Source organism: Phyllobates terribilis, unplaced genomic scaffold (genome assembly GCF_046119375.1).
Source record: "Phyllobates terribilis strain yellow unplaced genomic scaffold, ASM4611937v1 Scaffold_26__1_contigs__length_17865784, whole genome shotgun sequence".
Lineage (NCBI taxonomy): Eukaryota > Metazoa > Chordata > Amphibia > Anura > Dendrobatidae > Phyllobates > Phyllobates terribilis.
The window spans coordinates 15,433,877-15,451,212 of NW_027362786.1; positions in this window are offsets into that span (position 1 = coordinate 15,433,877).

The window sequence follows — 17,336 nt, forward strand, 5'->3', positions numbered from 1 at the left end:
GGGAATTGATGCTAGAATGTATGGGCTCCTGGTAGGTGGTAGATGCTAGAATGTATGGGCTCTCGGTAGGTGGTAGATGCTAGAATGTATGGGCTCCTGGTAGGTGGTAGATGCTAGAATGTACGGGCTCCTGATAGGTGGTAGATGGTAGTATCTATGGGCTCCTGCTGGGGATAGATGCTAGAATGTATGGGCTCCTGCTACGTGGTAGATGCTAGAGAGTATGGGCTCCTAGTAGGGAATACATGCTAGAATGTATGGGTTCCTGGTAGGTGGTAGATGCTAGAAAGTATAGGCTCCTGTTAGGTGATAGATGCTAGAATGTATGGGCTCCTGGTAGGTTGTAGATGATAGAATATATGGGCTCCTGGTAGGTGGTAGATTCTAGAATGTATGGACTCCTGGTAGGTGGTAGATGCTAGAGAGTATGGGCTCCTAGTAGGGGAGAGATGCTAGAATGTATGGACTCCTGGTAGGTGGTAGATGCTAGAATGTATGGGCTTCTGGTAGGGGGTAGATGCTAGAATGTGTGTGCTCCTGGCAGGGGATAGATGCTAGAATGTATTGGCTCCTCGTAGGGAATAGATGCTAGAATGTATGGGCTCCTTGTAGGTGGTAGATGCTAGAATGTATGGGCTCCTGGTAAGTGATTAATGCTAGAATGTATGGGCTCCTGGTAGGTGGTAGATGCAAGAATGTTTGGGGTCCTTTTTAGGTGGTAGATGCTAGAATGTATGGGCTCCTGGTAGGGAATAGATGCTAGATGTGCAGTCATGGCCAAAAGTATTGAGAATGAGACAAATAGTAATTTTTCCAAAGTTTGCTGCTTCATTTTTTGTAATGGCAATTTGCATATACTCCTGAATGTCAAAGAGTGATCAGCTTAACAGCAATTATTGTACTTGCAAAGTCAATATTTGCCCAGAATATGAACTTTAACCCCTAAAACACATTTCAACTTCATTGCAGTCCTGCCTTAAAAGGAGCAGCTAACATCTTTTTAGTGATTGATCCATTAACACAGGTGTGGGTGTTGATGAGGACAGGGCTGGCGATCAATCAGTCATGATTAAGTAAGAATGACATCACTGGACACTTTAAAAGGAGGCAGGTTCTTGGTATCATTGTTTCTCTTCAGTTAACCATGGTTATCTCTAAAGAAACACGTGCAGCCATCATTGCACTGCACAAAAATGGCCTAACAGGGAAGAGTATCCCAGCTACAAAGATTTTACCTCTGTCAACAATCTATCGCATCATCAAGAACTTCAAGGATAGAGCTTCCATTGTTGTCAAAAAGGCTCCAGGGCGCCCAAGAAAGACCAGCAAGTGCCAGGACCGTATCTTAAAACTGTTTCAGCTGCGGGATCGGACTACCAGCAGTGCCGAGCTTGCTCAGGATTGGCAGCAGGCTGGTGTGAGTGCTTCTGCACGCACTGTGAGGCGGAGACTCTTTGAGCAAGGGCTGGTTTCAAGGAGGGCAGCAAAGAAGCCACTTCTCTCCAGAAAAAACATCAGGGACCGACTGATATTCTGCAAAAGGTACAGGGAGTGGACTGCTGAGGACTGGGGCAAAGTCATTTTCTCTGATGAATCCCCTGTTCGATTGTTTGGGACATCTGGAAAACAGCTTATTCGGAGAAGAAGAGGTGAGCGCTACCACCAGTCTTGTCTCATGCCAACTTTAAAGCATCCTGAAACCATTCATGTGTGGGATTGTTTCTCAGCCAAGGGAATCGGCTCACTCACAGTCTTGCCTAAAAACACAGCCATGAATAAAGAATTGTACCAGAATGTCCTCCAAGAGCAACTTCTCCCAACCGTCCAAGAGCAGTTTGGCGCCCAAAAATGCCTTTTCCAGCATGATGGAGCACCTTGCCATAAAGCAAAGGTGATAACAAAATGGCTCATGGAACAAAACATAGAGATTTTGGGTCCATGGCCTGGAAACTCCCCAGATCTTAATCCCATTGAGAAGTTGTGGTCAATCATCAAGAGACGGGTGGACAAACAAAAACCAACTAATTCTGGCAAAATGCAAGCATTGATTATGCAAGAAAGGACTGCTATCAGTCAGGATTTGGTCCAAAAGTTGATTGAGAGCAAGCCAGGGAGAATTACAGAGGTCTTGAAGAAGAAGGGGCAACACTGCAAATATTGACTTGCTGCATAAACTCATTCTGTCAATATAACCTATTGGTACTCATAATATGATTGCAATTATATTTCTGTATGTGATATAAACATCAGACAAACAATAATAAAAACCAGAGGCCAGCAGATCATGTGAAAATATAGTTTTGGTGTCATTCTCAAAACTTTTGGCCATGACTGTATGGGCTCCTGTTAGGTGGTAGATGCTAGAATGTATGGTCTCCTGGTAGGTGGTAAATGCTAGAATGTATGGGCTCCTGATAGGCAATCGATGCTAGAATGTATGGGCTCCTGGTAGGTGGTAGATGCTAGAATGTATGGGCTTCTGGTAATAAATAGATGCTAGAATGTATGGGCTCCTGGTAGGTGGTCGATGCTAGAATGTATGGGCTCCTGGTAGGGAATATATACTAGAATGTATGGGCTCCTGGTAGGTGGTAGATACTAGAATGTATGGGCTCCTGGTAAGGAATAGATGCTAAAATGTATGGGCTCCTGGTAGGTGGTAGATGCTTGAATGTATGTGCTCCTGGTAGGGAATACATGCTAGAATGTATGGGCTCCTGGTAGGTGGTAGATGCTAGAAAGTATAGGCTCCTGGTAGGTGATAGATGCTAGAATGTATGGGCTCCTGGTAGGGAATAGATGCTAGAATGTATGGGCTCCTGGTAGGTGGTAGATGCTAGAATGTATGGGCTTCTGGTAGGGGGTAGATGCTAGAATGTATGGGCTCCTGGCAGGGGATAGATGCTAGAATGTATGGGGTCCTTGTAGGGAATAGATGCTAGAATGTATGGGCTCCTGGTAGGTGGTAGATGCTAGAATGTATGGGCTCCTGGTAGGGAATAGATGCTAGATGTATGGGCTCCTGGTAGGTGGTAGATGCTAGAATGTATGGGCTCCTGGTAGGTGGTAAATGCTAGAATGTATGGGCTCCTGGTAGGGAATTGATGCTAGAATGTATGGGCTCCTGGTAGGTGGTAGATGCTAGAATGTATGGGCTCTCGGTAGGTGGTAGATGCTAGAATGTATGGGCTCCTGGTAGGTGGTAGATGCTAGAATGTACGGGCTCCTGATAGGTGGTAGATGGTAGTATCTATGGGCTCCTGCTGGGGATAGATGCTAGAATGTATGGGCTCCTGCTACGTGGTAGATGCTAGAGAGTATGGGCTCCTAGTAGGGAATACATGCTAGAATGTATGGGTTCCTGGTAGGTGGTAGATGCTAGAAAGTATAGGCTCCTGTTAGGTGATAGATGCTAGAATGTATGGGCTCCTGGTAGGTTGTAGATGATAGAATATATGGGCTCCTGGTAGGTGGTAGATTCTAGAATGTATGGACTCCTGGTAGGTGGTAGATGCTAGAGAGTATGGGCTCCTAGTAGGGGAGAGATGCTAGAATGTATGGACTCCTGGTAGGTGGTAGATGCTAGAATGTATGGGCTTCTGGTAGGGGGTAGATGCTAGAATGTGTGTGCTCCTGGCAGGGGATAGATGCTAGAATGTATTGGCTCCTCGTAGGGAATAGATGCTAGAATGTATGGGCTCCTTGTAGGTGGTAGATGCTAGAATGTATGGGCTCCTGGTAAGTGATTAATGCTAGAATGTATGGGCTCCTGGTAGGTGGTAGATGCAAGAATGTTTGGGGTCCTTTTTAGGTGGTAGATGCTAGAATGTATGGGCTCCTGGTAGGGAATAGATGCTAGATGTGCAGTCATGGCCAAAAGTATTGAGAATGAGACAAATAGTAATTTTTCCAAAGTTTGCTGCTTCATTTTTTGTAATGGCAATTTGCATATACTCCTGAATGTCAAAGAGTGATCAGCTTAACAGCAATTATTGTACTTGCAAAGTCAATATTTGCCCAGAATATGAACTTTAACCCCTAAAACACATTTCAACTTCATTGCAGTCCTGCCTTAAAAGGAGCAGCTAACATCTTTTTAGTGATTGATCCATTAACACAGGTGTGGGTGTTGATGAGGACAGGGCTGGCGATCAATCAGTCATGATTAAGTAAGAATGACATCACTGGACACTTTAAAAGGAGGCAGGTTCTTGGTATCATTGTTTCTCTTCAGTTAACCATGGTTATCTCTAAAGAAACACGTGCAGCCATCATTGCACTGCACAAAAATGGCCTAACAGGGAAGAGTATCCCAGCTACAAAGATTTTACCTCTGTCAACAATCTATCGCATCATCAAGAACTTCAAGGATAGAGCTTCCATTGTTGTCAAAAAGGCTCCAGGGCGCCCAAGAAAGACCAGCAAGTGCCAGGACCGTATCTTAAAACTGTTTCAGCTGCGGGATTGGACTACCAGCAGTGCCGAGCTTGCTCAGGATTGGCAGCAGGCTGGTGTGAGTGCTTCTGCACGCACTGTGAGGCGGAGACTCTTTGAGCAAGGGCTGGTTTCAAGGAGGGCAGCAAAGAAGCCACTTCTCTCCAGAAAAAACATCAGGGACCGACTGATATTCTGCAAAAGGTACAGGGAGTGGACTGCTGAGGACTGGGGCAAAGTCATTTTCTCTGATGAATCCCCTGTTCGATTGTTTGGGACATCTGGAAAACAGCTTATTCGGAGAAGAAGAGGTGAGCGCTACCACCAGTCTTGTCTCATGCCAACTTTAAAGCATCCTGAAACCATTCATGTGTGGGATTGTTTCTCAGCCAAGGGAATCGGCTCACTCACAGTCTTGCCTAAAAACACAGCCATGAATAAAGAATTGTACCAGAATGTCCTCCAAGAGCAACTTCTCCCAACCGTCCAAGAGCAGTTTGGCGCCCAAAAATGCCTTTTCCAGCATGATGGAGCACCTTGCCATAAAGCAAAGGTGATAACAAAATGGCTCATGGAACAAAACATAGAGATTTTGGGTCCATGGCCTGGAAACTCCCCAGATCTTAATCCCATTGAGAAGTTGTGGTCAATCATCAAGAGACGGGTGGACAAACAAAAACCAACTAATTCTGGCAAAATGCAAGCATTGATTATGCAAGAAAGGACTGCTATCAGTCAGGATTTGGTCCAAAAGTTGATTGAGAGCAAGCCAGGGAGAATTACAGAGGTCTTGAAGAAGAAGGGGCAACACTGCAAATATTGACTTGCTGCATAAACTCATTCTGTCAATATAACCTATTGGTACTCATAATATGATTGCAATTATATTTCTGTATGTGATATAAACATCAGACAAACAATAATAAAAACCAGAGGCCAGCAGATCATGTGAAAATATAGTTTTGGTGTCATTCTCAAAACTTTTGGCCATGACTGTATGGGCTCCTGTTAGGTGGTAGATGCTAGAATGTATGGTCTCCTGGTAGGTGGTAAATGCTAGAATGTATGGGCTCCTGATAGGCAATCGATGCTAGAATGTATGGGCTCCTGGTAGGTGGTAGATGCTAGAATGTATGGGCTTCTGGTAATAAATAGATGCTAGAATGTATGGGCTCCTGGTAGGTGGTCGATGCTAGAATGTATGGGCTCCTGGTAGGGAATATATACTAGAATGTATGGGCTCCTGGTAGGTGGTAGATACTAGAATGTATGGGCTCCTGGTAAGGAATAGATGCTAAAATGTATGGGCTCCTGGTAGGTGGTAGATGCTTGAATGTATGTGCTCCTGGTAGGGAATACATGCTAGAATGTATGGGCTCCTGGTAGGTGGTAGATGCTAGAAAGTATAGGCTCCTGGTAGGTGATAGATGCTAGAATGTATGGGCTCCTGGTAGGGAATAGATGCTAGAATGTATGGGCTCCTGGTAGGTGGTAGATGCTAGAATGTATGGGCTTCTGGTAGGGGGTAGATGCTAGAATGTATGGGCTCCTGGCAGGGGATAGATGCTAGAATGTATGGGGTCCTTGTAGGGAATAGATGCTAGAATGTATGGGCTCCTGGTAGGTGGTAGATGCTAGAATGTATGGGCTCCTGGTAGGGAATAGATGCTAGATGTATGGGCTCCTGGTAGGTGGTAGATGCTAGAATGTATGGGCTCCTGGTAGGTGGTAAATGCTAGAATGTATGGGCTCCTGGTAGGGAATTGATGCTAGAATGTATGGGCTCCTGGTAGGTGGTAGATGCTAGAATGTATGGGCTCTCGGTAGGTGGTAGATGCTAGAATGTATGGGCTCCTGGTATGTGGTAGATGCTAGAATGTATGGGCTCCTGATAGGTGGTAGATGGTAGTATCTATGGGCTCCTGCTGGGGATAGATGCTAGAATGTATGGGCTCCTGCTACGTGGTAGATGCTAGAGAGTATGGGCTCCTAGTAGGGAATACATGCTAGAATGTATGGGTTCCTGGTAGGTGGTAGATGCTAGAGAGTATGGGCTCCTAGTAGGGGAGAGATGCTAGAATGTATGGGCTCCTGGTAGGTGGTAGATGCTAGAATGTATGGGCTCCTGGTAGGGGATAGATGCTAGAATGTATGGGCTCCTGGTCGGTGGTAGATGGTAGAATGTATGGGCTCCTGGTAGGTGGTAGGTGGTAGAATGTATGGGCTCCTGGTAGGTGGTAGATGCTAGAATGTATGGGCTCCTGGTAGGTGGTAGATGCTAGAATGTATGGGCTCCTGGTAGGGAAGAGATGATAGAATGTATGGGCTCCAGGTAGGTGGTAGATGCTAGAATGTATGGGCTCCTGGTAGGTGGTAGATGCTAGAATGTATGGGCTCCTGGTAGGGAATAGATGCTAGTATGTATGGGCTCCTGGTAGGTGGTAGATGCTAGAATGTATGGGCTCCTGGTAGGTAATAGATGCTAGAATGTATGTGCTCCTGGTAGGTGGTAGATGCTAGAATGTATGGGCTCCTGGTAGGGAATAGATGCTAGAATGTATGGGCTCCTGGTTGGTGGTAGATGCTAGAATGTATGGACTTCAGGTAGGGGGTAGATGCTAGAATGTATGGTTTCCTGGTAGAGGATAGATGCTAGAATGTATGGACTCCTGGTAGGGAATAGATGCTAGAATGTATGGGCTCCTGGTAGGTGGTAGAAGCTAGAATGTACGGGCTATAGGTAGGTGCTAGATGCTAGAATGTATGGGCTCCTGGTAGGGAATAGAAGCTAGAACGTATGGGCTCTTGGTAGGTGGTAGATGCTAGAATGTTTGGGCTCCTGCTAGGTGGTATATACTAGAATGTATGGGCTCCTGGTCGGGAATAGATGCTAGAATGTATGGGCTCCTAGTAGGTGGTAGCTGCTAGAATGTATGGGCTCCTGGTAGGTGGTAGATGCTAGAATGTGTGGGCTCCTGGTAGGTAATAGATGCTAGAATGTATATTCTCCTGGTAGGTGGTAGATGCTAGAATATATGGGCTCCTGGTAGGTGGTAGATGCTACAATGTATGGGCTCCTGGTAGGGAATAGATGCTAGAATGTATGGGCTCTGGGTAGTTTGTAGTTGCTATAATGTATGGGCTCCTGGTAGGTGGTAGATGCTAGAATGTATGGGCTCCTGGTAGGTGGCAGATGCTAGAATGTATGGGATCCTGGTAGGTGGTAAATGCTAGAATGTATGGGCTCCTGGTAGGTGTTAGATGCTAGAATGTATGGGCTCCTGGTAGGGAATAGATGCTAGAATGTATATCATGTCCTGTTAGGTTGTAGATACTAGAATGTATGATCTCCTGGTAGGTGGTAGATGCTAGAATGTATGGGCTCCTGGTAGGGATTAGATGCTATTATGTGTGGGCTCCTCGTAGGTGGTAGATGCTAGAATGTATGGGCTTCTGGTAGGGGGCAGATGCTAGAATGTATGGGCTACTGATAGGGGATAGATGATAGAATGTATGGGCTCATTGTAGGGAATAGATGCTAGAATGTATGGGCTCCTGGTAGTTGGTAGAGGCTAGAATTCATGGGCTCCTGGTAGGTGGTAGATGCTAGAATGTATGGGCTCCTGGTAGGGAATATATACTAGAATGTATGGGCTCCTGGTAGGTGGTAGATACTAGAATGTATGGGCTCCTGGTAAGGAATAGATGCTAAAATGTATGGGCTCCTGGTAGGTGGTAGATGCTTGAATGTATGTGCTCCTGGTAGGGAATACATGCTAGAATGTATGGGCTCCTGGTAGGTGGTAGATGCTAGAAAGTATAGGCTCCTGGTAGGTGATAGATGCTAGAATGTATGGGCTCCTGGTAGGGAATAGATGCTAGAATGTATGGGCTCCTGGTAGGTGGTAGATGCTAGAATGTATGGGCTTCTGGTAGGGGGTAGATGCTAGAATGTATGGGCTCCTGGCAGGGGATAGATGCTAGAATGTATGGGGTCCTTGTAGGGAATAGATGCTAGAATGTATGGGCTCCTGGTAGGTGGTAGATGCTAGTATGTATGGGCTCCTGGTAGGGAATAGATGCTAGATGTATGGGCTCCTGGTAGGTGGTAGATGCTAGAATGTATGGGCTCCTGGTAGGTGGTAAATGCTAGAATGTATGGGCTCCTGGTAGGGAATTGATGCTAGAATGTATGGGCTCCTGGTAGGTGGTAGATGCTAGAATGTATGGGCTCTCGGTAGGTGGTAGATGCTAGAATGTATGGGCTCCTGGTAGGTGATAGATGCTAGAATGTATGGGCTCCTGATAGGTGGTAGATGGTAGTATCTATGGGCTCCTGCTGGGGATAGATGCTAGAATGTATGGGCTCCTGCTACGTGGTAGATGCTAGAGAGTATGGGCTCCTAGTAGGGAATACATGCTAGAATGTATGGGTTCCTGGTAGGTGGTAGATGCTAGAAAGTATAGGCTCCTGTTAGGTGATAGATGCTAGAATGTATGGGCTCCTGGTAGGGAATAGATGCTAGAATGTATGGACTCCTGGTAGGTGGTAGATGCTAGAATGTATGGGCTTCTGGTAGGGGGTAGATGCTAGAATGTGTGTGCTCCTGGCAGGGGATAGATGCTAGAATGTATTGGCTCCTCGTAGGGAATAGATGCTAGAATGTATGGGCTCCTTGTAGGTGGTAGATGCTAGAATGTATGGGCTCCTGGTAAGTGATTAATGCTAGAATGTATGGGCTCCTGGTAGGTGATAGATGCAAGAATGTTTGGGGTCCTTTTTAGGTGGTAGATGCTAGAATGTATGGGCTCCTGGTAGGGAATAGATGCTAGATGTGCAGTCATGGCCAAAAGTATTGAGAATGAGACAAATAGTAATTTTTCCAAAGTTTGCTGCTTCATTTTTTGTAATGGCAATTTGCATATACTCCTGAATGTCAAAGAGTGATCAGCTTAACAGCAATTATTGTACTTGCAAAGTCAATATTTGCCCAGAATATGAACTTTAACCCCTAAAACACATTTCAACTTCATTGCAGTCCTGCCTTAAAAGGAGCAGCTAACATCTTTTTAGTGATTGATCCATTAACACAGGTGTGGGTGTTGATGAGGACAGGGCTGGCGATCAATCAGTCATGATTAAGTAAGAATGACATCACTGGACACTTTAAAAGGAGGCAGGTTCTTGGTATCATTGTTTCTCTTCAGTTAACCATGGTTATCTCTAAAGAAACACGTGCAGCCATCATTGCACTGCACAAAAATGGCCTAACAGGGAAGAGTATCCCAGCTACAAAGATTTTACCTCTGTCAACAATCTATCGCATCATCAAGAACTTCAAGGATAGAGCTTCCATTGTTGTCAAAAAGGCTCCAGGGCGCCCAAGAAAGACCAGCAAGTGCCAGGACCGTATCTTAAAACTGTTTCAGCTGCGGGATTGGACTACCAGCAGTGCCGAGCTTGCTCAGGATTGGCAGCAGGCTGGTGTGAGTGCTTCTGCACGCACTGTGAGGCGGAGACTCTTTGAGCAAGGGCTGGTTTCAAGGAGGGCAGCAAAGAAGCCACTTCTCTCCAGAAAAAACATCAGGGACCGACTGATATTCTGCAAAAGGTACAGGGAGTGGACTGCTGAGGACTGGGGCAAAGTCATTTTCTCTGATGAATCCCCTTTTCGATTGTTTGGGACATCTGGAAAACAGCTTATTCGGAGAAGAAGAGGTGAGCGCTACCACCAGTCTTGTCTCATGCCAACTTTAAAGCATCCTGAAACCATTCATGTGTGGGATTGCTTCTCAGCCAAGGGAATCGGCTCACTCACAGTCTTGCCTAAAAACACAGCCATGAATAAAGAATTGTACCAGAATGTCCTCCAAGAGCAACTTCTCCCAACCGTCCAAGAGCAGTTTGGCGCCCAAAAATGCCTTTTCCAGCATGATGGAGCACCTTGCCATAAAGCAAAGGTGATAACAAAATGGCTCATGGAACAAAACATAGAGATTTTGGGTCCATGGCCTGGAAACTCCCCAGATCTTAATCCCATTGAGAAGTTGTGGTCAATCATCAAGAGACGGGTGGACAAACAAAAATCAACTAATTCTGGCAAAATGCAAACATTGATTATGCAAGAAAGGACTGCTATCAGTCAGGATTTGGTCCAAAAGTTGATTGAGAGCAAGCCAGGGAGAATTATAGAGGTCTTGAAGAAGAAGGGGCAACACTGCAAATATTGACTTGCTGCATTAACTCATTCTAACTGTCAATATAACCTATTGGTACTCATAATATGATTGCAATTATATTTCTGTATGTGATATAAACATCAGACAAACAATAATAAAAACCAGAGGCCAGCAGATCATGTGAAAATATAGTTTTGGTGTCATTCTCAAAACTTTTGGCCATGACTGTATGGGCTCCTGGTAGGTGGTAGATGCTAGAATGTATGGTCTCCTGGTAGGTGGTAAATGCTAGAATGTATGGGCTCCTGATAGGCAATAGATGATAGAATGTATGGGCTCCTGGTAGGTGGTAGATGCTTGAATGTATGGGTTCCCGGTAATAAATAGATGCTAGAATGTATGGGCTCCTGGTAGGTGGTCGAGGCTAGAATGTATGGGCTCCTGGTAGGTGGTAGATTCTAGAATGTATGGGATCCTGGTAGGGAATAGATGCTAGAATGTATGGGCTCCTGGTAGGTGGTAGATACTAGAATGTATGGGCTCCTGGTAAGGAATAGATGCTAAAATATATGGGCTCCTGGTAGGTGGTAGATGCTAGAAAGTATAGGCTCCTGGTAGGTGATAGATGCTAGAATGTATGGGCTCCTGGTAGGGAATAGGTGCTAGAATGTATGGGCTCCTGTAGGTGGTAGATGCTAGAATGTATGGGCTTCTGGTAGGGGGTAGATGCTAGAATGTATGGGCTCCTGGCAGGGGATAGATGCTAGAATGTACGGGGTCCACGTAGGGAATAGAAGCTAGAATGTATGGGCTCCTGGTAGGTGGTAGATGCTAGAATATATGGGATCCTGGTAGGGAATAGATGCTAGATGTATGGGCTCCTGGTAGGTGGTAGATGCTAGAATGTATGGGCTCCTGGTAGGTAGTAAATGCTAGAATGTATGGGCTCCTGGTAGGGAATTGATGCTAGAATGTATGGGCTCCTGGTAGGTGGTAGATGCTAGAATGTATGGGCTCCCGGTAGGTGGTAGATGCTAGAATGTATGGTTTCCTGGTAGACGGTAGATGCTAGAATGTATGGGCTCCTGATAGGTGGTAGATGGTAGTATCTATGGGCTCCTTCTGGGGATAAATGCTAGAATGTATGGGCTCCTGCTAGGTGGTAGATGCTAGAGAGTATGGGCTCCTAGTAGGGGAGAGATGCTAGAATGTATGGACTCCTGGTAGGTGGTAGATGCTAGAATGTATGGGCTCCTGGTAGGGGATAGATGCTAGAATGTATGGGCTCCTGGTCGGTGGTAGATGGTAGAATGTATGGGCTCCTGGTAGGTGGTAGGTGGTAGAATGTATGGGCTCCTGGTAAGTGGTAGATGCTAGAATGTATGGGCTCCTGGTAGGTGGTAGATGCTAGAATGTATGGGCTCCTGGTAGGGAAGAGATGATAGAATGTATGGGCTCCAGGTAGGTGGTAGATGCTAGAATGTATGGGCTCCTGGTAGGTGGTAGATGCTAGAATGTATGGGCTCCTGGTAGGGAATAGATGCTAGAATGTATGGGCTCCTGGTAGGTGGTAGATGCTAGAATGTATGGGCTCCTGGTAGGTAATAGATGCTAGAATGTATGGGCTCCTGGTAGGTGGTAGATGCTAGAATGTATGGGCTCCTGGTAGGTGGTAGATGCTAGAATGTATGGGCTCCTGGTAGGTGGTAGATGCTAGATTGTTTGGGCTCCTGGTAGGGAATAGATGCTAGAATGTATGGGCCCCTGGTAGAGAATAGATCCTAGAATGTATGGGCTCCTGTTAGGTGGTAGATGCTAGAATGTATGTGCTCCTGGTAGGTGGTAGATGCTAGAATGTATGGGCTCCTGGTAGGGAATAGATGCTAGAATGTATGGGCTCCTGGTTGGTGGTAGATGCTAGAATGTATGGACTTCAGGTAGGGGGTAGAAGCTAGAATGTATGGTTTCCTGGTAGAGGATAGATGCTAGAATGTATGGACTCCTGGTAGGGAATAGATGCTAGAATGTATGGGCTCCTGGTAGGTGGTAGAAGCTAGAATGTACGGGCTATAGGTAGGTGCTAGATGCTAGAATGTATGGGCTCCTGGTAGGGAATATAAGCTAGAACGTATGGGCTCTTGGTAGGTGGTAGATGCTAGAATGTTTGGGCTCCTGCTAGGTGGTATATACTAGAATGTATGGGCTCCTGGTCGGGAATAGATGCTAGAATGTATGGGCTCCTAGTAGGTGGTAGCTGCTAGAATGTATGGGCTCCTGGTAGGTGGTAGATGCTAGAATGTGTGGGCTCCTGGTAGGTAATAGATGCTAGAATGTATATTCTCCTGGTAGGTGGTAGATGCTAGAATATATGGGCTCCTGGTAGGTGGTAGATGCTACAATGTATGGGCTCCTGGTAGGGAATAGATGCTAGAATGTATGGGCTCTGGGTAGTTTGTAGTTGCTATAATGTATGGGCTCCTGGTAGGTGGTAGATGCTAGAATGTATGGGCTCCTGGTAGGTGGTAGATGCTAGAATGTATGGGATCCTGGTAGGTGGTAAATGCTAGAATGTATGGTCTCCTGGTAGGTGTTAGATGCTAGAATGTATGGGCTCCTGGAAGTGAATAGATGCTAGAATGTATATCATGTCCTGTTAGGTTGTAGATACTAGAATGTATGATCTCCTGGTAGGTGGTAGATGCTAGAATGTATGGGCTCCTGGTAGGGATTAGATGCTATTATGTGTGGGCTCCTCGTAGGTGGTAGATGCTAGAATGTATGGGCTTCTGGTAGGGGGAAGATGCTAGAATGTATGGGCTACTGATAGGGGATAGATGATAGAATGTATGGGCTCATTGTAGGGAATAGATGCTAGAATGTATGGGCTCCTGGTAGTTGGTAGAGGCTAGAATTCATGGGCTCCTGGTAGGTGGTAGATGCTAGAATGTATGGGCTCCTGGTAGGTGGTAGATGCTAGAATTCATGGGCTCCTGTTAGGTGGTAGATGCTAGAATGTATGGGCTCCTGGTAGGTGGTAGATGCTAGTATGTATTGGCTCCTGGTAGGGAATAGATGCTAGAATGTATGGGCTCCTGGTAGGAGGATAGATGCTAGAATGTATGGGCTCCTGGTAGGTGGTAGATGCTAGAATGTATGTGCTCCTGGTAGGTGGTAGATGCTATAATGTATGGGCTCCTGGTAGGGGTTAGATGCTAGAATGTATGGGCTCCTCGTTGGGCATACATGCTAGAATTTATGGGCTCCTGGTGAGTGGTAGATGCTAGAATGTATGGGCTCCTGGTAGTTGGTAGATGGTAGAATGTATGGGCTCCTGGTAGGTGGTAGAAGCTAGAATGTATGGGCTCCTGGTAGATGATAGATGCTAGAATGTATGGTATCTTGGTAGGTGGTAGATGCTAAAATGTTTTGGCTCCTGGTAGGGAATAGATGCTAGAATGTATGTGCTCCTGGTAGGGAATAGATGCTAGAATGTATGGGTTCCTGGTAAGTGGTAGATGCTAGAATGTATGGGCTCCTGGTAGGTGGTAGATGCTAGAATGTATGGGCTCCTGGTAGGGAATAGATGCTACAATATATGGGCTCCTGGTAGGTGGTAGATGCTAGAATGTATGGGCTTCTGGTAGGGGGTAGATGCTAGAATGTATGGCCTCCTGGTAGGGGATATATGCTAGAATGTATGGGCTCCTGGTAGGTGGTATATGCTAGAATGTATGGGCTCCTGGTCGGTGGTAGATGGTAGAATGTATGGGCTCCTGGTAGGTGGCAGATGCTAGAATGTTTGGGCTCCTGGTAGGTGGTAGATGCTGGAATGTATGGGCTCATGGTAGGTGGTAGATGCTAGAATGTATGGGCTCCTGGTAGGTGGTAGATGATAGAAAATATGGGCTCCTGGTAGGTGGTAGATGCTAGAATGTATGGGCTCCTGGTAGTTGGTAGATGCTAGAATTCATGGGCTCCTGGTAGGTGGTAGATGCTAGAATGTATGAGCTCCTGGTAGGTGGTAGATGCTAGAATGTATGGGCTCCTGGTAGGTGGTAGATGCTAGAATTCATGGGCTCCTGGTAGGTGGTAGATGCTAGAATGTATGGGCTCCTGGTAGGTGGTAGATGCTAGTATGTATTGGCTCCTGGTAGGGAATAGATGCTAGAATGTATGGGCTCCTGGTAGGAGGATAGATGCTAGAATGTATGGGCTCCTGGTAGGTGGCAGATGCTAGAGTGTATGGGCTCCTGGAAGGGGTTAGATGCTAGAATGTATTGGCTCCTCGTTGGGCATACATGCTAGAATTTATGGGCTCCTGGTGAGTGGTAGATGCTAGAATGTATGGGCTCCTGGTAGGTGGTAGATGGTAGAATTTATGGGCTCCTGGTAGGTGGTAGAAGCTAGAATGTATGGGCTCCTGGTAGGTGATAGATGCTAGAATGTATGGTATCTTGGTAGGTGGTAGATGCTAAAATGTTTTGGCTCCTGGTAGGGAATAGATGCTAGAATGTATGTGCTCCTGGTAGGGAATAGATGCTAGAATGTATGGGTTCCTGGTAAGTGGTAGATGCTAGAATGTATGGGCTCCTGGTAGGTGGTAGATGCTAGAATGTTTGGGCTCCTGGTAGGTGGTAGATGCTGGAATGTATGGGCTCATGGTAGGTGGTAGATGCTAGAATGTATGGGCTCCTGGTAGGTGGTAGATCATAGAATATATGGGCTCCTGGTAGGTGGTAGATGCTAGAATGTATGGGCTCCTCGTAGGTGGTAGATGCTAGAATGTATGGGCTCCTGGTAAATGGTAGATGCTAGAATGTATGGGCTTCTGGTAGGGGGTAGATGCTACAATCTATGGGCTCCTGGTAGGGGATAGATGATAGCATGTATGGGCTCCTGGTAGGGGATAGATGCTAGAATGTATGGGCTCTTGGTAGGTGGTAAATGCTAGAATGTATGGGCTCCTGGTAGGTGGTAGATGATAGAATGTTTGGGCTCCTGGTAGATGGTAGATGGTAGAATGTATGGACTCCTGGTGGGTGGTAGATGCAAGAATGTATGGGCTCCTGGTAGGGAATAGATGCTAGAATGTATGGGCTCTTGATAGGTAGTAGATGCTAGAATGTATGGGCTCCTGGTAGGGAATAGATGCTAGAATATATGGGCTCCTGGTAGGTGGTAGATGCTAGAATGTATGGGCTTCTGGTAGGGGGTAGATGCTAGAATGTATGGCCTCCTGGTAGGGAATATATGCTAGATTGTATGGGCTCCTGGTAGGTGGTAGATGCTAGAATGTATGCTCTCCTGGTAGGTGGTAGATGCTAGAATGTATGAGCTCCTGGTAGGTTGTAGATAGTAGAATGTATGGGCTCCTGGTAGGTGGTAGATGCTAGAATGTTTGGGCTCCTGGTACGTGGTAGATTCTGGAATGTATGGGCTCATGGTAGGTGGTAGATGCTGGAATGTATGGGCTCCTGGTAGGTCGTAGATGCTAGAATGTATGAGCTCCTGGTAGGTGGTAGATTCTAGAATGTATGAGCTCCTGGTAGGTGGTAAATGCTAGAATGTATGGGCTCCTGATAGGTGGTAGATGCTAGAATGTATTGGCTCCTGGTAGGTGGTAGATGCTAGAATGTATGAGCTCCCGGTAGGTGGTAAATGCTAGAATGTATGCGCTCCTGGTAGGGAATAGATGCTAGAATGTATGGGCTGCTGGTAGGTGGTAGATGCGAGAATGTATGGGATCCTGGTAGGTAGTAGATGCTAGAATGTATGGGCTCCTGGTAGGTGGTAGATGCTAGAATGTATGGGCTTCCGGTAGGTGGTAGATGCTAGAATGTATGGGCTCCTGGTAGGTGGTAGATGCTAGAATGTATGGGCTCCTGATAGGTGGTAGATGGTAGAATCTATGAGCTCCTGTTGGGGATAGATGCTAGAATGTATGGGCTCCTGTTAGGTGGTAGATGCTAGAGAGTATGGGCTACTAGTAGGGGATAGATGCTAGAATATATGGGCTCCTGGTAGGTGATAGATGGCAGAATGTATGGGCTCCTGGTAGGGGATAGATGCTAGAATGTATGGGCTCCTGGTAGGTTGTAGATGCTAGAATGTGTGGGCTCCTGGTAGGGGATAGATGCTAGAATGTATGGGCTCCTGGTAGGTGGTTGATGGTAGAATGTATGGGCTCCTGGTAGATGGTAGGTGGTAGAATGTATGGGCTCCTGGTAGGTGGTAGATGCTTGAATGTATGGGCTCCTGGTAGGAAAGAGATGATAGAAGGTATGGGCTCCTGGTACGTGGTAGATGCTAGAATGTATGGGCTCCTGGTAGGTGGTAGATGCTAGAATGTATGGACTCCTGGTAGGGAATAGATGCTAGAATGTATGGGCTCCTGGTAGGTGGTAGACGCTAGAATGTATGGGTTCCTGGTAGGTGGTAGATGCTGGAGTGTATTGGCTCCTGGTAGGTGGTAGATGCTAGAATGTATGGGCTCCTGATAGGTGGTAGATGGTAGAATCTATGAGCTCCTGTTGGGGATAGATGCTAGAATGTATGGGCGCCTGTTAGGTGGTAGATGCTAGAGAGTATGGGCTACTAGTAAGGGATAGATGCTAGAATATATGTGCTCCTGGTAGGTGATAGATGGCAGAATGTATGGGCTCCTGGTAGGGGATAGATGCTAGAATGTATGGGCTCCTGGTAGGTGGTAGATGCTAGAATGT